The sequence below is a fragment of the Dipodomys merriami genome, unplaced genomic scaffold (genome assembly GCF_024711535.1).
Source record: "Dipodomys merriami isolate MVZ:Mamm:240054 unplaced genomic scaffold, mDipMer1.0.p SCAF_8, whole genome shotgun sequence".
NCBI classification, from domain to species: domain Eukaryota; kingdom Metazoa; phylum Chordata; class Mammalia; order Rodentia; family Heteromyidae; genus Dipodomys; species Dipodomys merriami.
Window position 1 is genome coordinate 12,035,962 of NW_027206401.1, and position 27,532 is coordinate 12,063,493.

At 37.0% G+C, this 27,532-nt stretch overlaps 1 long non-coding RNA gene across 8 annotated transcripts in view; it reads left to right on the plus strand.

Moving 5' to 3' along the window:
* The window catches only part of LOC138819385 (uncharacterized), a 199,422-nt gene that overhangs the window by 11,211 nt on the left and 160,679 nt on the right, over positions 1 to 27,532 (plus strand). For 6 of the 8 annotated variants that reach the window (XR_011369413.1, XR_011369414.1, XR_011369415.1 and 3 more), the window contains exon 4: positions 2,177 to 2,228. The exons of 1 other annotated variant lie outside the window; for it this stretch is intronic. This is a non-coding gene — a long non-coding RNA (uncharacterized lncRNA). Of the gene's footprint in view, positions 1 to 2,176; positions 2,229 to 21,272; positions 21,323 to 27,532 lie in introns of those variants that run through there. One more of the 8 variants, XR_011369419.1, reaches the window with a different exon arrangement.

Consider the following 27,532-nt stretch of genomic DNA (forward strand, 5'->3'; position numbering starts at 1 on the left):
ATTGCCACCATGCATCAAAGATTCAGCAAACATAGCTTGTCCATCACACATATATATGTATACTTATGTACATAGATATACATATCTGTATATATATCTGTATATCTGTATATATACATATCTGTATATCTATGTACACATACATATATCACATATATACATATGTATATATATACATATATATCATATATAAAGAATATACATATGCACACATATATAAAAAACATTTGCACATGCTAGGCAAGTGAACTACCACTGAGCTATACCCCAAACCATGTCTTCTGATTTTAAAATTATATGTTTTACCCCAAAGATAATTTGTAAGGTATAGTGATATATATATGATATATATATATATACACATATATATACACATTATGGAAAAATACTATAGTAACAAAAAATGTAGCCCTTGGGAAGTAGTTTCTCCCCTAGGGTTTACATGTTAGGAGTTTTGGTTCTTGTTGTGGCAGTGTTGGAGTTCCATAGTGCCTTTCAGAGGTGTGTCCTAGCAGGAAGTGCGTAGGTCATCCAGGAGATTAATATAGTTTTTGGGGAACCCAGTTGGTCCCCACAATAGTGAGTTGTTATTAAAAATTAAAACTGACTTTTCCACACTCTCTGGCTTCTTTTCTTATCATGTGATCCTCTCCCATGTGCTTCTATTATGATGCCATATATCACTATCATTAAAGACTAAACAAGGAGGCCATCTGACTTGGACTTTCAGTCTCCTAACCTATGAGCTAATGAAACCTCTAGTTGAAATAAGTATTCAGCTTCAGCTATTTTGTGGTGGCAATAGAAAATGGATTGATAGCCTTCTAAAATCCCCTAACATTGCTTAGTTCTTTTTTTTCTATTAAAATTTTGTAACAATGGCTTCTTTGAGTGTTTTAAATTTTTGTTTAAATTTTGGTTATACAGTTTAGGTATAACAGACTCAACTGACAATCATTGTAAACTATAAAGTGATTATTTTCTTAAGTCAATGTATTGTCACATAAAATGGATTTTTTTCTTCTCTTCCTCTTTCTACTGGGCTTTGAGCTCAGGGCCTTGTGCTTGTGAGGCAAATGCTGTACTTGAACAATCAAATATTTTTAGCAAATACAAAACTAGCAGCATAGTAAGAAAAAATACTAAGCAGAAATATCAGTAGTTCTATTTTGTTGTTGTTGTTGGTTATGGGGCTTGAACTATTGGCTTAGGCGCTGTCCTTGCGCTCTTCAGCTCAAGGTAAGTGCTCTACCGCTTGAGCCACAGCGCCACTTCTGGTTTTCTGGTGGTTTTTAGTGGAGATAAGAGTCTCATGGACTTTCCTGCCCAGCTGGCTTTGAACCGTGATTCTCAGATCTCAGCCTCCTGAGTGGCTAGGATTACAGGCGTGTGCCACCAGCGCCCGGCTATTAGTAGTTCTTGAACAGCATAATTACTTTATTTTTTTATTTATTTATTTTTTTGGGGGGGTCCAGTTGTGGGACCTGAACTCTTGGCCTGGGCGCTGTCCCTCAGCTCTTCAGCTCAAGGCTAGCGCTCTACCACTTGAGCCACAGCGCCACTTCTGGCTTTTTTCTTTTTGCTTATGTGGTGCTGAGAAATCGAACCCAGGGCCTCATGCATGCAAGGCAAGGGCTCTACCACTGAGCCACCTTCCCAGCCCCCATAATTACTTTAAAATGTAGTCCTTAAATCAAAACTATATTAGGTTACAAGTTACATAATTGTACATGCTCACTGAAAAATATTTTAAAACAATATAGGAGGGCATAAACTAAAAAGTTTCTCTTCTTACCCAAAACATTGTATATGTGTGTGTGTGTGTGTGTGTGTGTGTGTGTGTGTGTGTGTGTGTGTGTGTGTGTTTCTTCTCAAATCATCTTTTATTTTTCCCTTTTCTAATCAGTCATATTGAAAATAGTAAGTCAGGGCTGAGGTAGCTCAGTGGTAGAGTTTTGCCTAGCTTATATGAAGCTCTTGATTGAGTCCCCAGCGCAGCAAAAACAAACAAACATGTATAAATAAATGAAAATAATTCATGGACATGAAAACTGAGTAAAATATATGATTTTAAAATTTACAAAGGATTTTTGTTGAGGCTGTTGGGAAATTAAAATTGATTTTAGATTTGATAATGGCATTAAAACAATATTTACTTTTTTTTTTCTTTTGTCAGTCGTGGGGCCTGAACTCGGCCTGAGTGCTGTCCCTCAGCTCTTCAGCTCAAGGTGAGAGCTCTACCACTTGAGCCACTTCTCAATATTTACTTTTTTGAATGATAATTGTATTGTGGGTGTGGAGGAATGCCTTTTTAGGAGATGTGATGCAATGTTAGGGTAACAAGTAACTGTTAAATGGTAGAGGAAGAGAAAGTAAAATAGAGCAAAGGGAGGAAGGAGAAGGAAAAAGGGGAATGGAAAGAGAGAAAACAAGAAGAGAGAGGAAGAAACATTGAGCAGATGCACCTGAGGAAATTATATGAATTAATGAATCTGAAGCTAAGTGAAGAAATGTAGATGTTTATTGTATTATTCTTATAACTTTTATGAAAGTTTGTAATTTTTCAAAATAAAAGAATTGAGAGTGAAAACAGAAGATACAATAACACTATAAATGATGGTAGTCATTTGGTATCAGAAATGTCTGTGCTCAAAGTCAGTTAGTGACTTTGGTCTGGTGATATAACCTTTTAGAGATTCAAATGTATCCCCTTCAAATAAAGACACTGTCTACTTTGAATACTTCTTGGAGGAATTATGTAAGAGAAAGGCCAGCTAAACTAACATTGTCTCCTTTAATAATAACGTATATGAGGACTTCCTATGTACACTAATAAATTATTCAAATCAACCTCCCTCCTCAGCTGAAAACAAATTTTAAAAAGATAAATGTAACATTTCTTTTGAATCTTGAAACACTGAAAAGACAAGAAGCCAATGAAAAATGTCAAGCCAAATATAAATGAAAAAATTAAATCCCAGAGGGAAAAGGGAGAAAGAAATCACTTTAGCTTTAAATTTATTTTACGATCTTGAGCAATTGGAATCTTCATTTTGGTGGGTTTGAGGATCTCAATGACAAAATGAGTTGTAGCATCAAACTGGTGATATCTTTCACAATAAGCTGAGTTTTCACAAAGCTATAGCCTAAGCTTAAACCATAAGCAGGACACCAAGTCTGTTCAAATCCTCTAGCAAACCAGGTACAGTGACGCATTTCTATGATGCCTCTATGTTATCAGATCATGCAACTAAAATCAAATTGTCTGAAATGATCTGACATTTTGAAAGATATCACAAATTTCTCTTCAACAGAACACATGCTTATACATAGGCAGGGGTAATTTTGAAGAGTTGATATGAATGCTAATTTATTAAGTATTTGAAAGGCCATTAGAGCCCTGTTGTGTGTGCCTTCTCTACTCAGGCTGAATGTACCTGAAACATCTGGTCTTTCATTCATTAAATTTAACATTCCAGTGGAAAATGCTATTGGAATGTGCAAAGATCCAAGCTACAAGCTAGGACAGCTGCATCTGAAACCAGTTTTATTTTGAAACCAGAGAACCCATGGAAGTAAACAACAGCAACACACATAAGAAGTGAGTTAATGACAGCTTACTGGAGATGAGTCAAAAAGAAAGAAAACACTCAACTGCAGTTTCCAGACTTCTATCTAAAATTAAAAGACGTGGATTACTAATCATACTGACTGAGATGATAGAGTTATATAAAACATTTATATTACAAAGAAGAAAAAATTTCAAGACATTTTATGTATAAAATGACAGGATTTCTTCCATTTTAAATGACTGAATAGTATTTTTTATATTATACAAAGGTTAACTAACTATACTTCAGATTCCAGAGTATATTATCTTCTGTCATTTTATATATACATATACATACATATATATATATATGTATATATACTTTCCTTTTAAAAATGGAAAATTTTTCTATCCAAATAATGAGGATTTTGCTTTGTTGTTTTTATTTTATTTTTTTATTTTTATATTGTAATGTTCTTTTATCTGTATTTGGGGAGGTAAGGGAGCACAGAAACAGAGGGACAAAAGGTGAACAAATGCAGCAGTAGTACTCACTAGATACTATTGAAAATAAATTATACAACTTGTGGGGGAAAATGGGAGGAAAAACTAGGAGAGAGTGAAGGAAGGGGTGACATTGTACAAAAAGAAACGTACTCATTACTTGACTTATGAAACTGAAATTCCTCTGTACATCACCTTTATAATAACAATAAAAACAACAAAAAGCATTGAAAAATTTCCCATCTTTAGTTAACATATAAAAATTGTCCACATTCGTGGAATGCAATGTGATGCTTTGATGCATGTATTATATACTGTGTAGCACTTTTTTATCCAATCTTTTACTGATAGATTCTTAGGGGTCTCCCTGTCTTGGCTACCTTTAAGAATATGGCAACAAATAATAAGAGTACAGATGTCTCCTCCACACTGTGATTAACTTTGCCTTTGGGTATATACCCAGTAGTTGGATTGCACAACATGATCTCACTCGTATGTAGAATCTAGAGAAGTTTATATCAAAGTTCAGAGCAGGATAGTGGTTACCAGAGGCTGGGGAGGGAGAAGAGAGACATTGATCAATGATTAAATAGGGGGATAAGTGCTGTTGTTTTATTGCACAATAAGGTGACTATAGGTAACGGTTTACCAGGTATTTCAAAATAGCTAGAAGAAAAGTTCCTTCGTGTATAATATAATTGCATTGTTTAAAAATATTATAGAGGGGCTGGGAATGTGGCTTAGTGGTAGAGTGCTTGGCTTGCATGCATGAAGCCTTGGGTTTGATTCCTCAGTACCACATAAGCAGAAAAAGCCAGAAGTGGCGCTGTGGCTCAAGTGGTAGAGTGCTAGCCTTGAGCAAAAGAAGCTCAAGGACAGTGTCCTCAGGCCTGAGTTCAAGTGCCAGGATTGGCAAAAAATAAAAAATAAAATAAATTCTAGAATTCAAAATTTCCCTAACTTAATTATCTTTTTCTGCAGTTCGTGTTGCTGAGATTTTGAGAGGAACACAGTGAAGGTCTTTTCTGTCTTCTCTGGTAGCACTGCAACACTCATTTCATTCATAGGAATGAAACCCATGGCAATAACAAAGGACCCGGGCAATGAGCAGGACAGGAGGAAAAGTTGTTGATATGGAGGATGGGTGATAAGAGAGACTTATGTTTATAACCAGGTATAGGGCCTAGCCTTGAGGTGTATGAAGCCTGGCCTGGGCAGGAATTTCAGTATGTTTGTAATTTTACTTTCTGTTCCTTTGCCTTGAGGCAAGTAAAAAGGAAAAGGAAACCATAAAAGCGTCTCTACAAAGCAGTGTGGAACACAAATGACACAAGGACTATTTCTTGGGATATTTGTCTCATGGCTTTTCATTTGGGCCTAACAGAACTACCTTACAAAGTGACTTAAAAGTTAATGAGATAATCTATGTAAAATAATTTGCACAGTACCAGGCACATAGTAAATACTTAAAAATATTTGTTATTCTAAATTTTTCTGTGTATATGTTTAAAACTTTCATTACAGCCATAATCTTTCAGTTGATTAATAGTTATTTTATGATTGAATTTAAACCTATCATATATTTAAGAGAGTAATTAAGCTGTCTTTGAAATACTATTTAGTGGAGGTATGCTGTTTTGAGGTGAATGCTTAAGACCACTTTAAAAATGACAAGCCAATGCATAGAATGCTTAGGTACTCAGGACTTTTATTTTGTAACCTTTCTTTAGAAATGTTAGGTATTAACCTGTATTTTCCTAAATTTCTCTCTTCAGGGACTGGACTAGTATTACATGGCAGTCTAAGTATGCACAATGTCTGTATTTTTTATACATACAAAAAATAAAACTAGACACAGAACAACATTGAAAATGAGTTCAGTAGCATGCTGATTGCAAGTGGCCCTGTATTTTGTTTGCTGGCTTCAAAATTAATATATACATCAGGACTCTGTGTTGAAAGAAATGCCTTCAACACTTAAAAAGCACAATCCATTGACCATTGAGAAAAGTCAGAATTTCCTACAATTTTCTTTTTAAAACAAAGTTTGCTTGTTAGATTTTCTTACAAGTTGCTGTGTACGGGAAACTATTATTTCTAGCCATTTAATGTTTTGGGGAGGATTCTAGTTTGGGCATGCATTTACACATTTTAGGACCTTCTTTAGGTTCAGTTATTTATCTATTTTCTTCTATTATAAAGCTAATGCATAGTCAGTATGGGGAAATGTAAAGATAAGAAAATTTACCTACAGTCTTTCGACAAGTCATGAAGGTGTTCTGTGGTTTGTTTCCAATCTTTAAAAGTACATACTTTTTATAGTCACACAGTTAGAGTTAATCAATATCTTTAAAAAAAATGAGGTCAGTTATGATGGTGCATGCCTGAAATATCAGCTACTTTGGGAGGCAGAGGCAGGGGGATTGAGAGCTGGAGGATGGTAAAATTCTGTCTAAAAACCAAACAAAAGCAAAAACTCAAGTACTAGAGTGTTTGCATGAGGCCCTGGATTCAGTCTTCAAAATTGTAAAAAAAAATTTATGCATTTAATATTCTCAGCATTTTCTCATGATTTTTAGCTAGTAATTTTGGGCAGCCTTTCATATGGATAAGGTATCATTGACTTCCCAGTAACTTTTCAAATTACACTTCAAGCAATGGTCCATCCTGCTCATGAGTTAGGACAGATATTTCATACACTTTAGATTGTGTATAAATATATGCATATTTGTGAGCATATGCATGTGTATGCATTGCATATGTGTGTTTCGATGTATGTGTGTATCTATGATGTATATGCATTTGTGTATTTAAAGAGATCATTCTGGGACAGATGTGGCTTTACTTACAGTAAAAGTTAGATCTAATTTCTTGTTAGATGCCACCTTCTCTTAATCCTAGTTGCCTGATGATTATGTTCAGAGCTAACTAAGCATGTATGGAACACAACATTTGCTCCTTGCTGGACATTAAAACTAAAGCATGGGGGTTGAAAGCTTATTCCAAGAAACCCACAATGTAGTCAGGGTTCTGTAGTAATGTTGTTCTGTATAATGTTGGGACAGAGATGGAAATACCCACAGGGAAATGTTCACAAGATAGGTGAAGGTCTAGGAAGGATTCTTGGTAGAAGTGACTCTTTTGCTTAGTCAAGAAGAATGAGCACAAAGTCAATGTGCAGAGAATGGCTAGAAGTACTAAGGTAGACATGAAGAGAGAAAACATCCTGGTATTACTTAAAGCATGAGGACAGAGTAATATGAAAGTTCACAGAGGTATGAAGTGCTCAAATACTTGAGGAGTATAGACTTTCTGCTTTCATTGCCCTAAAATATGGTCTGAAAATTCAGTCCATGGTACTTTCAATCACACATATCTTTCTTTGATTATTTTTACCACATTCCCTTAATTTCTAATTTAGTGCCATTATAGTTAGGAAAAATTACTTTGTTTGACCTGAACCCTTTAAAATTTTTGAGCTTTGTTTTTCTTTGTGAAGTGCTGAGGAGGGAATCCCATACTTAGCAAATTCTCTGCCACTGAGCTGCCTCTCCAGCCTGTGTTTTCCTTCCCTCCTTCCGCCCCTTGCTCCCTCTCCTTTCTCTTCCTCTTCTTCCTCCCCCTCCTCATTTCTTGAAACAGTATTTCACTATGTAACCCAGACTTGCCACTTACAGAAGATCTTCCTATTTTAATCTAGAGAGTACACACCTGTCCTTAAATATTTTTGTACTGTTCAGATTACAATCAGACTTTGTAAATATCTCCTGTATACCTGAAAAGAATGTCTATTCTGTTGTTGAGAGTGATCTTTAAATGCCAATTATACCATCTTCCAAATGTATTTGTATTTTACATATTTATATTAATTTTATCTGAGACTTCTATTCTTACTGATTTTCTGTTTATTCCATCATTTATTGACCGTTTTCTATATTCTGATTAGTGTTAGAATGGTGTATTTTCCCCATCTTTTTACTTTTACTGTTTTGTGCCTTTATATATAAAGTGCATTTCCTGTGGAAAATATATAGTTGGGTCCTGCATTAGTTAGTCTTTGTCTTTTTAAAAATTATTATTAATTTGTTAATTAAGTTACATTCCAGTATTCTCCTTTTTTTTTCCAGCATTCTCTCTCTCTTTTTTTTATCTGTTATGTCATGAATTCACAGGGCAAAGGTTCCTGCAGCTCAGGCTTCTTCCCACTGGTTTACACAAATTGTGCTTCTCTGAGTGGAGAAGGCTGGTGCTTCAGTGAACCCAGTTTCTTTTCTCTTTGGTTTCCTTCTTTTTCTGATCATTTTCCTTCATGATTCTGGGGGCTATCTCAACTCTTAGAGTGCTTTAATATGCTCAATGGACACATTAATTCTCCAGACACATGTGCCAACAGCATGTTGGGTAACATTGTATACTTTTTCAGTTTTGAGTGGTAGCATTTGTGGGCTGCACCATTTTGAATAGTAGCCCTTCCCTAGATGTCTACAATATTGCCTTTGTTATAATTTGCATGTATGTGGCCAAAGGAATAACTGTTTTTATTTTTTCTTCTAAAAGGCCTAGAGAAAATATACTGGATACTTCTTCTCTTTCCCTTTTGGTTTGTCATTTTCCTGAATACTGGAAGATAGTGATTCTGGCCTAAAATAGTTTTTGTCTTTTAATTGGGATATTAGATCCTACTTATAAAATTAGGTTTAAATTGATCACTTTACTATTTGTTTTCTGTTTTCTGTTCTTTATTCCCATTTAAAATTTTAAAGCTTTCTCTTAGTTATATATTGTTAGGATTTCACTTTATTTTTTGGTAGTACTGGGGATTGAGCCCAGAGCTTTGCACTTGCTAAGCAGGTCCACTTGAGCCATTCCACAAGGACCTTTTGGGTTGATTGTTTTTGAGGTAGGGTGTTCACTTTTATATCTGGGATAGCCTGGACTGTGATCCTTGTCTTTGTGATCCTTTCCTTTGACACTGGACTGACAGGCACATGCTACTATACCCAGCAGATGTGCTTCTTCAGTAGCTTGGGATGATAGATTTGGGCCACTGTGTCTAGCCATTGGTTTAGATGGAGTCTATGGAATTTTTATACTCATTATGGCCTGGAACAATGGTCCCCAGTCTTTGCCTCCCAAGTAGCTACAATTATAGGCTTGAGCCACTGAATCCAGCTATGATTTCATTTTTATGTTCTTTACTGGTTTGTAACTTGTAAGTTATAACTTATAAGCTTGCCCATAAACATGTAAGCTTGCTTTAGTGTATACTATATACACTAAATGTGTACGTGTGCATGTGTGCACATGTGTGTATCTTTAACTTATTACAGTCAACCTTGAAGTATATTTAACCACTTCACATATGGCTATAAGTCCTGTTAGAATGCAGGAATTCCTAACCAGAGGAATTTTAGGAAAATCGCCTCCCGTTTTCATGGGGATTGAAGATGTGGGATAATGGCAATTACATTTATTAAGCATGCTCCCACTTTGTACATGATTTACATGTACTACATCATTTAATTTGCACAAACTACACATGAAGTAGATACCGATAATATCAAAGAAGAGAAACTGAAGTTTAGAGAACATAGGAAACTTGCCAAAAAAAGAGGCAAGAAAGATATCCAAATCAAAGGAGACATTCCAACTCAGTTTGAATTCAGAGCCCATGCTTTGACTATGGTGAACTGACAGGTACCTAGAAGAAATTTTAATTTAGAAAGTATGGCAGCAGATTTAGTGAGACACACAATAATAAAGAAAAGGAAAAAAACAGGTTTGAAAGTTCTTTTAGAGAAAGAATTGATGACACGATGTGCAGCAATAAACAAAGGAAAAGCCAGCAGGAAGCCAATATGATTTCTGCATCTCTAGCCTGGACAACCTGAATGACTGGTTGTATTATCAGTTAAGGGAAAAGAGGTAGGTTTTTTTGTTATTGTTAATGTTGTTGTTTTTGCCGGTTATGGAACTTAAATTCAGGGCCCGGGCACTGTCCCTGAACTTTCTCTGCTAAAGGCTAGTGTTCTACCACTTTGAGCCACAGAGCTATTTTTGGTTTTCTGGTAGTTAATTGGAGATAAGAGTTTTGTAGACTTTCCTTCCTCTGCTGGTTTTGAACTGTGATCTTAGTCTCCTGAGTAGCTAGGATTACAGGCGTGAGCTACCAGTGCCTGGTAGAAAATAGGTTTTGATGAGAAAGGCAAGTTTAGTTTTTGATAAGCAGAGATTAAAATGCTTAGGAAGTATGGTAGAGTTGTTTAAAAGATGATAGATAAGAAATTTAATTCTAGACTTCAGGAGATTGAAGATAGATATATTAATTTGAGATTCATTAACAAATATTAGGGAGTTTTAGCTCACTTTCTCTTGCCCTAACAAATGCCAGAGACTCGTTGCTTTATGGTTAAAAGTCCAAGATCAGATGATCAGATGACCCCACTGTTCAGCTTCTGGTGAGATTGGCTGAATTACAGTATGGTAGTGAGTTAGTTGAACCATTGCAGACATAGCTTAGAGTGCTTCTTGGGAAAAGCTTGGTAAAGATGGCCCTGAGCAATGAGCCTGTGGAGAATGACAAGGGCCATTTTCTGAAAGCATTTAGTTCTGGAAGGCCTTTGGCCCTGTGATGGGAGAGGAAGCGCTGAAGATTTTTGAAATACTTTCTCATTTCCAGAATGTTAGCACCTGGATATCTTTTGTCCATGCTGATCTCTGTAGCAATTAGTCACCTGGTATAGTCTCATTTTGTTCTCCTGAACACAGTTTGCCTTTATGTCAAGTACTTCTGCTCTGCTGCTCATGCTAAGCACATACTCTACTACTGATAAGCCCCAGGCCCTGTTTCCCTTCCTAATTGCTGTTTGCCTTTAGTTCCTGCTGTTGTTTCTGATGTCTACTGTATGCAGTGAAAGTGACCAAGCAGCAGCCTGAATGCTTTGCTGTTCAGAAATTTCTTCTGCCAAATTTTAATACTTCTTAGATTCAGCCTTCCATAAAACCCTAGGGCATGGGCATAGTTCTGCCAAGTTCTTTGCTACTTTGTAACAAGCATGGCCTTTGCTCTGGTTTCCAATAGGATTCTCTTCCATAGACAGTAGTTTCCAATTTTCCTTGTCTTCTGAGACCTCTCAGGAATTACCCAGAGTTCTCTGCTTACACCATTTCTGGTTTTTCTTTAATCTGCTTTTCCACATTTGTCCAGCCTTTTCTATTAATTACCCAGTCAAAGCCATTTCCACATTTTCAGGGATCCTTATGGCAACAATCTCACTACTAGTTTCTAATTTTCCTGTTTTAGTCCATTTCTATTACTGTAGCAAAATCCTAAAAATTAAGAACTTTATACAGGAGATAGATTTATGTAGTTCATGGGTTTTTGAGGTCATAGGTTCAAGGATGACCTCTTAGGTTCATCCTCAGATGAGGGACCCCCTTGACTGGGACAGATTTGCTTTATAACTACCCACTCTCAAGACAACTGTACTAATCCCTCTAGTAGCAGTATCCCCTGTGACCCAACCACCTTCCACGTGCCCCACTTATACATTTACATTTTGGGGCCCAAACTTTCAATACATGAACCATTGGGGCATACATTCAAATCATGATCAAATCATAGCACAGCATTTCTTAACTTTGGGACAACTGAAGATTTGAGCCATTTTGGGGGGTGAATTGTAAGGATGTTTGACACCATCCAAGGTTTCTCCTCACAAGATCCACTACTACCTCCTCCACATCTCATTGAAACAACTCAAACTATGTCAGAGTACAATTAGGAGGGGCTTGTCCAGTTGAAAACTAATAACTGTATTTCAAGTTATGAAAGAGGACACAAGTTGAAAAGCACAAAATGGTCAGGTAAGATAAAAAGCATCCAGTAGATTTCACATTTAGGATTTGGGTGATCTTAAGTTTAAGTGAAGTGATAGAGATAGCAAACAGATTGTATTACTTTGAGGTCTTAACAAAAAATGAGAAATGTGATACAAGAAATAGATCTTTGTTTTGAACCTGACTTGGAATGGGATGATTGAGGTTCACTGTAGGCGGAAAGTTTCAGAGCCCAGAGATTTATTTCTTTTCTAATGTGTTCCTTCTTTCCTTTTATCATTCATCCACTACTTTCTTCTCCAATTCTTCAAAGCTTCCTTCCTCCAAATTCCCCTTCCATTAATTACTTAGTGCAAGTACTGAGGCTTGAACTCAAGGTCTCACACTCTTGCTTGACATTTTCACTCACAGTTAGCACTCTACTACTTGAGCTACACTTTCACTTATTGCTGGTTAATTGGAAGTAAAAGTTTTGGGGATTTGTCTGCCTAGGCTTGCTCCAAACCACAATTCTAAGATTTTAGCTTCCTGGATTATAGGCATGAGTCACTTGCACCTTCCTTCACTTGTGCCTGCCTTCCTTTTCTCCCCTCCTGTTAAGATTGAGTTTCTGAAGTTAGAGGGAATTGTGTGTTATTTCCTAAATACATCTTCATTTGTTCTAAGTGTTCCTTTGACTTTAATGCCTGATTTTCTAGCTTATCAGTTTCCTAGTGATTCTTCAAGCACTATCTCCATTGGTGCCTTTACTGTTTTATATTTTCCTTGATCTCTCTCAACTGCATGAGATTTCTTCATCCTCTGAATTCTTAGGACACATAGTCCTATTCATATGTATAATCATATTTTTGTACACAGGGCTGGCATATTATACATATTTGTATTTTCATCTTAAAACTCTTAGCTTATAGATAGAGATTCAACACTTTATTTAAAATTTCGAATTACATTTAAACAGTATTGTTGGAGAACAATGACTGTACTCCTTTGTAATCCCATAGTTTGGGAAACTGCATGGAAGAATGGTTTTTCTCTTATGAAATATGCATAATATTATAATAGACATAAATAATATGTTGAATGGGATGGTAATTATAATAACTATCTGTGGAACTGTCAATAAAAGAACTTAGATATAGAACTGAGAACAAGAGATTGTATACATTAGGAAGAAAAATTAATTGTTAGAGGGACTCAGACTCAAAATTTTTTTCTTGGTATGTCTCTCCAAGATAAGCTTTTGCTGGTGAGAAATGGCTTCCAAACTTTTAAGTTCTACTGTTGTACCCTATTAAAATGATTTTGAAAAGCATTGAAGTTAGTACTAAATACCTCAAAAATAATGTTTTTAAAACATTAGTTTTATCATTATTGACATCATAATTTGATAAAGCTAAAATATTGGATACTATAACTTAAACTATTTTGACTCATTTAAAGGAAAGAGTATAATAACCAACTTGAATACTATATATTAATATATTCATATTCTGTTATCTGAATAAAAATTCTAGATTTGTTTTGTACAAGACAGTGCTCACAAACTTAACTGACTTCTTGAATAAATGTACTTATATTATTCTAACATCAAAAGTTATAAAAATGTGTTCAGTGAAAATCTCCTTCTGTATCTCTCATTTTGTTCCTACTCCCTCCTTATATTTCTTACTCCAATTAATCGGTAGTCAGTTATCAATATTAGTTTTCTTTACAAGAACTTCCAAATATATTTATGTTAATTCTATCTCCTTTTTTCTTATATAATTTGTTTACTATTCAGTATCTTATTTTTATTTCTTAAAAATATACTGCGAAGATTGTTATACCAATCTATAAGAGATTGTTTATTCTTAAAAATGATAACTACAAGGTAGTCCACTGTAGGAAGCCCATCTTATTTCTTTTAACCAGATTCTTAATTTATGGGCATTTTTAATCTTTTGCTATTATATACAAAGCTGCAATGAATAAATTTATACCCATGTTACTTGCATTTGTGTGAGTATATCTGTATAAATTCCCAGGAATGGAATTGCTGGACCAAAGTTGTAATCATTTATAACTATGATAAAAACACTACTTCCTGTTGTGTTTTTACCAATTTACATTCTTATTAGCAATGTGTGAAAGTGTCTATACTTTATGAATCTGATAAAATTGATATTTTACTTTCAGTTTATATATTTCACATTAGGAAGACGTTTGGACAGCTTCCCAGGGTTTAAAAGCTGAGGGTAAGATCTATAAAGAACCATTTTCAATTAGAGTTATGGAGAAAGGAAACACTTCTTTTAAAACTTAAGGTCATAGAGCCTGTGATTCCACAAGTAGGAGCAAATGCTCAGGTCATTTTGATTTAATTTAGCACTGTGTCATCCCTGAACAGCTCACTAACTCCTGAGTACAGTGGGTGAGTGAAGACAAGTACACAGCCAAAGCAATAGCACTGCATTGCTACTTACATTCCATGGAAGATTGTTGGTTTTGGTCCATAAGTTGCAAGATTCCACCACATTTTTAAGTTTTGGACTGAGACTTCCAAAGATATTGGCCAGTGGAAATATTTTACTTTGAAGGCTTAACTTGAGAGGTGTAAGAATAGAATTTATTTTTTGAATCACTTTTTAGCTACTGTTCACTCTTCTTGCTCTACTAGTTAGCACCACATTTGAAAGACATCTTGTACTGATCTTCTTTCTTTTTAGTCACTTCCAAGTTCTTAAAACTACACTCTTTTAATCCCTAATCTTACAGTTGATTAAAAAAATTTCCTCACCCCATCGCAAGCTAGACTTCTGGTTGAGGGACACTGACCAAAGAAGGTATGTTCTGTTTTTCTGTTCTCTCTCTTTGTTTCATTTTGAGGAACAGAAGATAAAGAAAAGGGCCGGAGGGGGGTAGGTGGGAAAGTGTGAGAAAAATGAGGGAGGGGGTAACAAGTTTGATGAGAAATGTACTCACTACCTTATGTATGTAACCATAACCATTCTGTACATCACCATGACAATACAATTTATATGTATATATTACATATATATGTATATATACATACAAAGAAAAGAAAAGGGCTAGAGACAAAATTACAATCTCGTGTTGATTGTTGCTGCTTTTCTTTGCTAGGAGTGATGGCTGAGGAACGCTTTTGTAGTGGCAGGTGTACACAGGCTGGTTCTCCCATTGCATATGTATATAATTTCTTAGGCCACATGAAGCTGGAAGGCAGTCTGCCTTTGCTAATGGAGTTCACCGGTAGGTGGGCAGATCTTTAGAGTGTGCTACTGGCAGGGCAGGTTCCCCCTTGTACCCATCCCCCAGGACCACCCAATTCACCAGAAACACGTGTCTATTCCATGCCAAGAATGGAAACTCATGTTCCATCGCTAAGATATACTATTTCCTTTCATGTCTTTTCCCCCCTCCTCTGGCAAACAGAGAGAAAAGCATCCATTACTACCTAAAAATACTTTTCTTGATATTTGCAAGTACTTTTAATACTGAGTTTCTCAGCTTTGGCATATTGGTATTTTGGGCTAGATATTTTTTGTTATGAAGTATCTTCCCGTGTATGATAGAAATTTTGCAGCATCTCTGTCTTCTACTGACTAGATGAAAATTATGACTACCAAAAACATTTCAGGGGCTGGGAAGGTGGCTCAGTGGTAGAGCGCTTGCCTTGCATGCATGAGGCCCTGGGTTCGATTCCTCAGCACCACATAAGCAAAAAAGAAAAAAAGCTGGAGGTGGCGCTGTGGCTCAAGTGGTAGAGTGCTAGCCTTGAGCTGAAGAACTGAGGGACAGCGGCCAGGCCCAGAGTTCAGGCCCCATGACCGGACCCAAAAAAACCCAAAACATTTCAGATATTGCCAAGGACCTCCTGGTGATTGATGGGGTCAGCAACTTTCCTGATGTTGGGTTCCAAGGTCCCATGGCCTACAGTTGTATGCAGAGTAATATCTCACTGAAGTTGTTCACATATAAATTCCCCCAAACCTGTGGATACTACTTTATATGGCAAAGAGGACTTTTTAGAGATGAATAAGCACTATGAGATGGGACAGTCATCCTAAATTATTTGTGTAGGCCTACTGTAACCACAAGGTTTCCTAGAAAGAAGAGATAAAGAGGGTCAGAGCCAGAGAAGGAGCTGTGAGAACAGAAATGAGGTTGGAGTATGTAATTGCTGGTGTTGAAGATGCAAGAGGACCATGGGTCCACAGGCAGGCTCTAGAAGTTGGAAAAGGCAAGAAATGGATTCTTCCCTGGAGCTTCCAGAGGATAAAATCCTGTCACACCTTGATTTTAATTTAATGAGACTTTTGACCTCCAGAATGGTAACATGGTAAGTTTATATTGTTTAAGCAGCAAGTTTCTTCTAATTCATGGTAGGGGTAATAGAAAATAAAACGCATCTGGGAAACTCTTCATCTCCAGCAAAACCAGAGTTGTTTGTCATCCTACCTGGGGGGAATATCATTCCTTTATAGCAACACTGTTTTAATGTTTAGAGTGATATTTTTCTGATCCTTGTTCATTAGGCTCTGGGAAAGAACATACCCTTTTTCTTTCTCCTCTTACCACCCAAAATTATATTCCTCACAAGGGCAGTTATTCAACTCAACTTCCTCTTAACAACTCCTCTATCTCAGTATTTGGGAGATTAGGGGTGGGCTAGAGGTTGGGTAGAATTGGTCCCATGGGGATATCTGACATAACGAATGCTCAGCTTCTTTTAGATTTGGAGCCATGTAACACCTTTTCCCCTTGGTTTTTGCCAATTCCGTTTGTTAATTCCAAGGCAAAGGAAAATCTCATTCAACTCTCTTGAGAAACCTCAGAAGTAGATATGGGGAAAGCCTTTTGTAGTGTGCAAAAATAAACTTCTTTCTGGTTGTCTGTAAGTAAGAAGATCTGATTTTAGTTATGACATCTCTTTACCTATCTATCTATAGTGGATTGCTACTTGTCACCAATATATGTAATATACAATAAGCAAGATACAATAAAAGCATTTAAGCAGAGTGCATGATAGCCCAAATACAGAGTACATTTTCAAGGCCTTCAGTTTGCTAGTTGCTAAGGATAAGATGTTAGTAACTTCTGGGTTATATTCTAAAAGAGGGGTGGCTTATGCTTTATTTCTTTTTCCCTTGGATAAGAATACAGATAAAGTAATAATAAGTTAGCTTGAACCATTCAGATGTGGTCAGTGTGCCAGAGGATAATACAGCCACAGGATAGGAAGGACTTGCATTTCTTGATGACTTTGTGGAGGAGAGAAAGGTGCTTCCTCACCTTTATCCACCATTGAGGAAAGTTAGTAATACATGTACTTTGTGCTATTTTCATGTATTTCAATATTATTCATCACTAATTTTCTTTTTCCTTATCACCTTCCCATTTTCCTTTGAAGTAGTCCCTTAATTAGATTTATGTTCTCTCTCTGTATATATGCATACACAGATATGTATATATCCATGAATGTTTAGCTTTCACATAGGAGTAAAAGCATGATGTTTTGTTTTTTGAGTATGGCTTGTCTTGCTCAATATGGTATCTTCCAATTTTATTCATTTTTCTGATGTAGTTCCATTTACCAATCTGTTCTCATCCTTTAGGCAACTTGAAGCCAATTGAGAAAAAATTTACCTATGTCTATCACTGCCAGATTTTTCTTTTTTTTACTGCCAGATTTTTCTGTCTTGCTCTACAAGATTTAAAGTTCTAGGTATCTTTGAGCTATTTGATCCAATTGATTTTGACCTTTGTATAGGGTGAGATATTAGGGTCCAGTTCCAGTCTTCTGTGGGTGGCTACCCATTTTTTCCCAGCGTCATTTATTGAAGGGGATTTCTTTCATTTATTGCAGGATTTTGGCTCTTTTGTCAAAAAATTAGTTGACCATAGCTGTGTGGTTTTATTCCTGAGTCTTCTATACTGTTCTGTTGGTCTTTGGGTATTGTCAGTAGTTAGTATAGCTCTGTAGAATAATTTGAAGCCTGATACTGTGATTTCTCCTGCATTTCTCTTTTTATTTAGAATTGTTTTTGCTGGGCTGGAAAGTTGGCTCAGTGGTAGAGTACTTGCCTCGCATGCATGAGGCCTTGGGTTCGATTCCTCAGCACCACATAAGCAGAAAAAAGCCAGAAGTGGTGCTGTGGATCAAATGGTAAGGCGCTAGCCTTGAACTGAAGAAGAGCTGAGGGACCCAGGCCCAAGAGTTCAGCCTCCAGGACCAACCAAAAAGAGTAAAAAGAGAAAAAAAAAGAATTGTTTTTGCTATTCAGAGTCTATATAAATTTTTATATAATTTCTTTAATACTGTGGGAATGATATTGGGATTTTTATGGATGTTGCACTGAATCTGTAGAATGCTTTGGGCATTATGAACATTTTCATGATAGTAGATTTGCTAAGATCCATTAGTGTGAGAGGCCTTTCTATCTTCTGATGTTTCTTCAGTTTCTTTTTTTAAGGTCAAGATTTTTATATATTTATAGTTTTAATTATAGAGGTCCATCCCTTCCTTGTTTAGGTTAGTACCTAGGTATTTGATTGTTTTTGAGGCTATTGTAAATGTTGACATACAGAAAAGCTACTGATTTTGTAAGTTACTACCTTTATAACTTCTAGGTTTTTTTTGGTGGAGTCTGTAGAGTTTGTTAAGTATAGGATCATATATCAGTAAATAGGGATAATTTAAATTTTTTTTCCTTACGGATTCTCTTAAGGATATTTTGCAGTTTGGTAATATGGATTCTTTACCTTTTGTTTATCATGGAAAATTTCTATTTCTCTGTCCATTATGAAGGTTAGTTTTGCTGGGTACAATAGTGTAGGTTCACAATTATTGTCTTTCAGGGCTTGAATGCTCTCTTTGCATGTACCCTTTGTGTTTAGTGTCTGTGCCAAGAAATGGGCTTGCCATTGTAAATTATTTTTAATCTACTCTTTTGTAGCTTTCAATATTCCTTATTTTTCTGTGTATTTAGTATTTTTTTTAAAAAATCACAATGTTTCTGGGATTATTTCTTCCTGATCTTTCTTGTTTTGTAAGCCTCTGTCACTTGGATGACTTTCTCTTTGTCAAGATTGGGTAAGTTTTCTGCTATTATTTTACTGAATATGTCCTTAGTGCCTTTAGTTTTTATTTCTTCTTCCTTAGCTGTCCTCATAGTTCATAAGTTTGAGCTTTTGACAGAGTTTGAGAGATGTAAGTCCTCTTTTTTTTTCATTTTTTATTTTATTTTATTTTATTTTATTTTATTTGTGAACATACTGTACAGAGGGGTTACAATTACGTGGGCAGGATAATGCGTACATTTCTTTTTTTTTTAATTTTATTTTATTTGAGAACATACTGTACAGAGGGGTTACAATTACATTGGCAGGATAATGCATACATTTCTTACCAAGCATTGCAGCCTCCTCCTTTGTTTACCCTTCACCTCCCTTCCCAGCCTCCCCCCTCCCCCCCACCCAATCATACCCCCCTCCCCCCCCCCACTCCGACATTGTAAAGCTTGCTTTGACATGACATTTTGTAATTCTCCTTGTTACAACAGGTCCACCTGAATCCTTAAACGACTTGTTTGTCCCCCTCTCCTCCACATGTTATACTGACATCAAATAAAGTGAAAGCGGGGGTTACACTGTGGGGGAGGGACATACAAAGCAACAAAGAAATAATCTTATAAATGCGTTAGAAACACATGCATGAAAGAAACGAAAACATTAAAATACATATTTTTTTTTTTTTTTTTTTTTTTTTTTGGTCCAGTTGTGGGGCCTGAACTCTGGGCCTGGGCGCTGTCCCTCAGCTCTTCAGCTCAAGGCTAGCGCTCTACCACTTGAGCCACAGCGCCACTCCCGGCTTTTTTCTTTTTGCTTATGGGGTGCTGAGGAATCGAACCCAGGGCCGCATGCATGCAAGGCAAGCGCTCTACCACTGAGCCACCTTCCCAGCCCCTAAAATACATATTTAAGGGTTCGTTTTCCTAACATCACATTATCTGATCTTTTCCGCTTGACTCATACCTATACTAGATATTGCAAATAAGGGAAACCATGGGACCTATGTTTCTTTGGGCCTGGCTTACTTCACTTAATATAATTTTTTCCAAGCCTTTCCATTTCCTAACAAATGGGGAGATGTCATTCTTTCTGATGGAGGCATAGAATTCCATTGTGTATATATACCACATTTTCTTGATCCATTCATCTACTGAGGGGCATCTGGGTTGGTTCCATATCTTAGCTATGGTAAATAATGCTGCAATAAACATAGTTGTGCTGGTAGCTTTAGTGTGGTCTTGTTTGTATACATTTGGGTAAATGCCCAAAAGTGCGATTGCTGGATCATAGGGGAGATCTATGTGAAGTCTTTTGAGGAACCTCCATACTGCTTTCCAAAGTGGTTGAACAAGTTTACATTCCCACCAACAATGAAGTAAGGTTCCTTTCTGTCCACATCCCCTCCAGCATCTGTTGTTGTTAGAGTTCTTGATTTTTGCTGTTCTAACTGGAGTGAGGTGATATCTCAATGTTGTTTTGATTTGCATTTCTTTTATGGCTAGGGATGTTGAACATTTCTTCATGTGTCTAATGGCCATCCTTCTTTCTTCTTCAGAGAAGCTTCTCTTTAAGTCTTTTGCCCACTTATTTATTGGGCAGTTGTTTCTTTGAGGATTTGTTGTTGGGTGGTTTAATTTTTTGAGTTCCAAATATATTTTAGATATGAGACCCTTGTCCGTTGTATGGCTAGTAAAGATCTTCTCCCAATCGGTGGGCTTTCGTCCTCTTGATAAGCATTTCTTTCAATGTCTTTGACTGATCTAATTCTTCAGCTTTGTCTTCAACCTCTGATAATTAAATAATTATGTTCTATTAAATTATTATATTAAATCATTATATTCTATTACTTAGGCTTTCAGTAAGTTTTTTATTTGGGCAATTGAACTCTCATTATTCCCAAGATTTCAGTGTAAGTTTTTCCTCCAAGATTTCCATCTCTATTGAATTCGTATTTCATATTCTGCATTAATTTCTTGAGTTCATTCAGCTTTTTCTTGTTGTTGGTAATGGGACTTGAATTCAGGGCCTTGAATTCAGGGCCTGGGCACTGTCCCAGAGCTCTTTTTCTAAAGGCCAGCACTCTACCACTTTGAGTTACAGCACCACTTCTTGTTTTCTGGTGGTTAATTTGGAGTTAAGAGTCTCACGGATTTTCCTGAACAGGTTGGCTTTGAACCACATTACTCACATCTCAGCTCCCTGAGTAGCTAGGATTACAAGTGTGAGCCACCACCACCTTGCAAGCTATTTGTTTATATTTCCTTGTTGTTCATTTGATTTCTCTTGTTTGTTCATATCTTCTTGCTAGGGTGTTCCAAAATTTTTCCAGTTTTCCGGGAGACTACAACTCTTTCTGAGGTGGGACCTCCAGAGAAGAGGCCTGGGTGCATCTAGCCAATGCCTGGTTGCTTCTGCTCTCTGACTAAACAAGAATTCTCAACCTTTCATCTCCTGGTATTGCCATCCACTGGTTTCTGCAGTCTTTGGCTTGCTGGCTTCAGTGTGGCTTCCTGTAGCTTAAACTTATTTTTTGTATCCACTCTGCTCTCCCTTTACCTGCCTTTTTTTTCTTTACCTGCCTTTTATAACTGATTTATACCCAAGTTCTATGGCATATCATCCTATTGGCTGTTAAGCTGTTATTGTTTTGACTCTGGGCTCCATAGAATGTTTCTCAAGATCATGACTGTCACTCTTTGGGATATGAGAGGAAACAGAATGTCTTTGCTTCCATAGTGCAACCTTGAACAGAAGATTAGTTCCTGCTTCCTCAGTTCCTATGCTGGAGATAAGTGTTGTGGTTTGTGTGTTTTCCATGTAACTTAATTTGGCAATCTTTTGGTGGGACAGTTGGATTTTGCCTGGTGTTGCTATCTTTAGTTTCTCTGCCCTTAGCCAGGAGAGCCATGCATTGCTCCAAACCCCTTGTCACTTTTCTTCTGCTGTGATTTGCTACTCTGTAATTTCTTGGGTCTCCTTTAGCTCCTTGTAGTTCTTTTTTTCTTCTCCTTTTTTTTTTTCTTCTTAAAATCTGGTCACTTTTGTACCACCATATTCTTCTCATTCACAGAGTTAAAATGGTAGATGCTGTCAGTCCACCTTTATTTTGCCCTTCCTCTCCATTCCTTGAACTAAAAAAAAAAAAGAATAATGTGGTAGTTAAGAAAATGAAGGGAAGGGGAAACAAAGGAGGAGGCAACAATGCTTGATAAGAAATGTACTCATTACCTTGCCCATGTAATTGTAACCCCTCTGTACGGTATTTTCACAATGAAAAAAATAAAATGAAAAGAAATTCCACAGACTGGGAAACAATACCTGTAAAGAGCATATCTGATAAAAGATGTGTATTTGGAATATATAAAACTCAAAACTCAATAACAGGAAAACCAATGACCCAATTAAATATGTGCAAAAGAATGACACTGATATTTTTTATCAAAAAGATAGGTGGATGACAAATAAGCCTGTAAAAGATGTTTAACACCATCAATGCAGAAATGAAAATTAAATGCATAAATACCATAAAACACTTTTTAGAATAAAATAAACAAAAATGATATTATCAAATATTAACTAACATATGGAACAGTGAGAATTCTGACCTACCACTTATGTGAGTGAAAAATGGCAGCCCTTAGAAAACAGTTTGACAGCTACATGTAAATTTAAATATAAATTAACTACACAACCCAGTGATTCCTCTCCTAGGTATTTACTCAAGTGAAATGGAAAGCTATGTTCTCACAGAAACCTGTGTCTGAGTGTCTATAGAGGCTTTCTTCATAATCACTTCAAACTGGAAATAATCCAAATGTCTTTCAGCTGAATAATAGATAAACAAAATGTGATACATTTATGTAGTATAATCCTACTCAGCAATAAAAGGCATGCATTACTGATATTTGAAACAACAAGGCCAAATATCAAACCCTTTATACTAAAGGAAGGAAATCAGAGTTTATGTACTGTGTGATTTCATTTTGTGGAATGAATGATGTATGATAATCTCTAAAGATTAAACTACAGGGACAAAAACTGATTAGTAGTTGCCAGGGGCTGAAGGTAGGGAACTATTTTACTTAATAGAATTTATTTATTCCTTTGTGGTGATGGTTTCCCAATTCTGTTTTTGTCAGAACATGAAGGACTGCTTAATAAAGAAGTCAAAGTTACTATATATAAACTGTACCTTAATGTAAAAATAAAAAATGGGTAATGTGGTGATTTTTAAAATAAAACTATTCCATTACCATTTTACACATACACTGTAATTTGTGGCATTATGTTGATTATAAGATAGTGTAATAGTGTATCTCTTTCCCAATAAATTCCAAGATTGTGGCGTATGAAATTGCAGTGCTTACAATATGCTTCAAGAGTATGTGTCATTGTTTTTTTTACAGTACAGACTAATGAAAATAGATTTAGTTTAAGTACTATGACTGTTACTGAAATGGATTAGAATACTGTGCTCACCTGTGAGAATACCCTCTGTCATCCACACAAGTGCAGGCACAATCTGGGGCTTGCTAGGTCCCTTTCCTAGATTTCATGCCTTATTGCTTACCTCTTCTTCTTTTTTTAGGTTCTGAGGTTTGAACTCAGGGTATTGTACTTGCTAGGTTTGTACTTTACCACGTAAGCCATACCACCAGCCCAAATCTTTGAACAGAGATTTGACAGCTATCTTTTACATTCAGTGAATAACAGAAGCTGGTTTTTTTTGTTTGTTTCTTTTACTCTTTGGAATTGTAAGGTGACTTTTGCTGAAAGCTATTGTCACCCAATATATACCGCTTTTTTGTGTTTCTGTTTTGAGAAGGGTCTTGCTATGTAGCCCAGCTTAGCCTTGAATACATAGTTCTCCTGTCTCTGCCTCCTGAGTGCTAAGATTATAGGCATGTACCACCACATTGGGCTATTACATATCACTTAACTGTGGTTATAACTTTTGTAACCTTACTTCTGATGCTGAGTATAATAACTCATAGAAATGCCTGGGAACTGGAGGCAGTAGGACTTTGGAGGGAAGGATGTGGACCCATACTGTAGTTGAGTGGGACACAGAGGCAGAGAGCAGGATGAACATGCCTTGCTCAGGGGCAACCTCCCAGTTGGCTGGAGAAGGGAATTTATGTGGGGTCTGTGGTGGGTGACTGATGCAGGTCAGGGTCAGATTGTGGGAAACTTGAATTCCAGGCTAAAGAGTTTGTACCTTATATAGACATTGAGGAACTACAGCAGACTTTCATGTGTGGCTGAGTGGGGGGTGGGTTCTGACAGAGACGTGACATTGGATCTTGGCCTTATCATCCTAAATTCAGGGCTCTGTAGAAAACCAGCCATTAAGCATAGCCCTAGTTATATTCTCTTTGTTTTATTCTTCATAAAAGTTTGCTTTTAGTAAAGATGCTGGGTGGAATAGTGCTTGAAAGGGTGAGTGGTTGGGGAGGAGGTGGGGGTAGAAGCAGAGCAAAAACACAAACATAGACCACAGAAGAGGAAAGTGAGCTATTGGTTATTATTTCCATTCCTGTGGATATGAAATGCTATCCCAATTGTGGGAAGCTGAGAAAGGCCACAGCAAAATAAAAGAGAAGCAGTCACATTAACAGTGATGTTCAGATGCTGGAAAAGAACGAAGGTGTAGACTTACGTTATGGAAATATCCCTAACCTCAACCAAATTCCAAGAACATTCTAAGAGAGCACTGGCAAAGCTGAGTTTGCTTTGTAGGGTCTTTGCCATTAGAGACCCACAAAATTGTAAATCTTGGAAACTGCTGTGCTTAAAAAAAAGGTTTCTGAACCCTTGTCATTTAAAATGCATTTTTCCAGCATAATTTCAAATGCGTCAACACTGTTTCCCCCCACCCCTTTTTTAAAGACTCCAACTCACTACATTTGTCTAAATCAGATTTAGAAGTGATACAGTTCTAAAGATGAACATGTCCAAAATGTTTGGGTAAACACAACAAATGTAACCAAGTGGGCTTTGCTAACTCTCCTCCTTGGCCATCATTGGAGATGTAGTCGTACTGCCTTTCCTGGTATGATTCACACCTTCTTCTTTGTCAGTAACAATCTTCTCTGAAGATACCTAATTTATTCCCCTAGATCTATTTGTTTCTGTGATCCCCTTATTGGGCCATAAGGACTGTGTTCCATTGGAGTGTTGTTCTTTTCATTATCTTTGCAGGGTCACAGGTGCCTCTTGGTTTCTTTGCATTGAGAAGATACTATAGTGAGGTACAATAACAACTCTGATGGAGGCCTTGCTCCTGCTATTCGTCATGAGTATCAGCCACTTGGTCTTAATGGCTTGTTTTCAAACAATCACTCTGTTAAGCACTCTGCACCCCTTTTGTTGGGGAAAGGATGCTGTTGTAAGTTCTAAGCATGGACAATAGGAGTTTTATCTCACACTGAAAGTGATTTCCCAGGTTTTTAGGCCTACCAAGGAGGCCAAAGACTCAGACCAGGTGCTACTTATCCATTCTGCTGAGGCCTAAGGCTCACACATTTCGCACTGCCTTTGCATTTCTGAATTTCCCTGAAGTATATTAGAGCAGGCATGACTTAAATATGCCCTGAGAAATGTTCCCCCAGAGCCTTTTAAAGCTGGCAGGAAGCAGGCTACCCTAGGAAGAAGATGTGACTTAGGAAGATTCCCTAGGAAAATGAGAGCAACTTTGACAGGCTCTTCAGTTAGAAAAGATTTGGTGCCCAAGTATGGCTTACCTGCTAACAGCCTGCAGAAAGGGCTCCTTGTAGGAGGTAGACCCACTACAGAATGCTTGGGAGATCTCCTGGGTGTCAAATCTGGCACCATAATATCCTTGAGCAATGACTTTTCGGGAAATTGAGAATTGAAGGAGCCTATTAAGTTACTCTTCTTACAGGGTAGAGTAGGGAATGCATGTGTGTGTGTGTGTGTGTGTGTGTGTGTGTGTGTGTGTGTGTGTGTGTGTGTGTGTGTGTGTGTGTGTGTGTGTGTGTGTGTGTGTGTGTGTGTGTGTGTGTGTGTGTTTAAAGACTATTCTCTCCATCTCACATCTCATATGTTGACATCCTACCAGTTCTTATGGTTTGCTTAACATGGCACATCTTCTTCAAAGCCTTTTCAGTTCTTCCCAACTTCCCTCTGATACACATCTTTCATGCTGAAAGTTCCTGCAGAGTGGTAACTGGTCAAGCTTGGCTTCTACCCAGCATCAACATAACATTTTGTGCATAGTAGGCTGCCAAATTAAATTGAGGTTTGTGTGTCTGGAGTGCAATAAGAATTTGTTAAATTTAGGTAAAAAATTGTTTTGATATGGATAACTACTGATTTATTTCTAATGAAAAATATCTGGTTTTCTGTAGCAACTATAAAATGACTCATTGTTCCTAATAAGTAACATTATGTTAACAGCCCTGAAAATGAAATGTCATTTAAAACATTCAATATTTATGCTTTTTCAACATCCTAGAGGAAAAAAATGAACTTTTAAGATATGATGATTGGTTGGGTTTTTTTTTTTTTGGTTGGTCATGGGGCTTGAACTCTGAGCCTTGGAGCTGTCCCTCAGCTCCTCAGGTCAAGGCAAGTGCTTTACCACTTGAGCCACAGCGCCACTTTTGGTTTTCTGGTGTTTTATTGGAGATAAGAGTCTCACGGGCTTTCCTGCCTGGGCTTGCTTTGAACTGCAGATCTCAGATCTCAGCCTCCTGAGTAGCTAGGATTACAGGTGTGAGCCGCTGGTACCCAGCTGGTTGAACAATTTTTACAAAAGAAAAAAGCATGAATAGATAAATATTAATTTTTATTTTATTTTTTTTGTCGGTCATGGGGCCTGAACTCTGGGCCTGGGCGCTGTCCCTCAGCTCTTCAGCTCAAGGCTAGCGCTCTACCACTGGAGCCACAGTGCCACTTCTGGCCTTTTTTGCTTAAGTGGTGCTGACGAATCAAACCTAGGGCCTCATGTATGCGAGGCAAGCACTCTACCACTGAGTCACCTTCCCAGCCCTTAATTTTTAAATTTTAAACTCATTTTTTTCTCTCCTGGAAATTATTTTTCCATTGAGGACAAGCTCATGATAGGCTCGATGTTAAAGATAATAAGCAGTGATGCAGATTAGATTTGCTACTTTTTGTTGTTGTTCTGTTTCTGGGTCTTGAACTCACTCTTGTTCAGCTTTCTTGTTTGGCTGCTGTTCTGCCACTTGAGCCATACTTGGAAAAGCATTTTGCTGGTTATTTAGAGATAGAGTCTTGAAGACTTTTCTGCTTGGGCTGGCTTTGAATTGCAACCCTACTTTCAGCTTCCCGTGTAACTAGGATTACAGGCATAAGCCACTGGTACCTGGCAGATTCACAACTTCTTGATGTCTGCCATTTAGGAATGGCAAGGAGTTTTATTCAGCCAAGGAACACAGCCTTCTCAAGGTTCCCTCCATTAGCTCTAGAGTTTATTTTTCCAGGTGACAACTCAAGTATTTAGAATTTTGTGGAAAAGCAGGTCTTGTTCTTGTTGACTTTGATGCTTGCAGTATAAGTAGTCCACCATTTGAAAGCCTAATA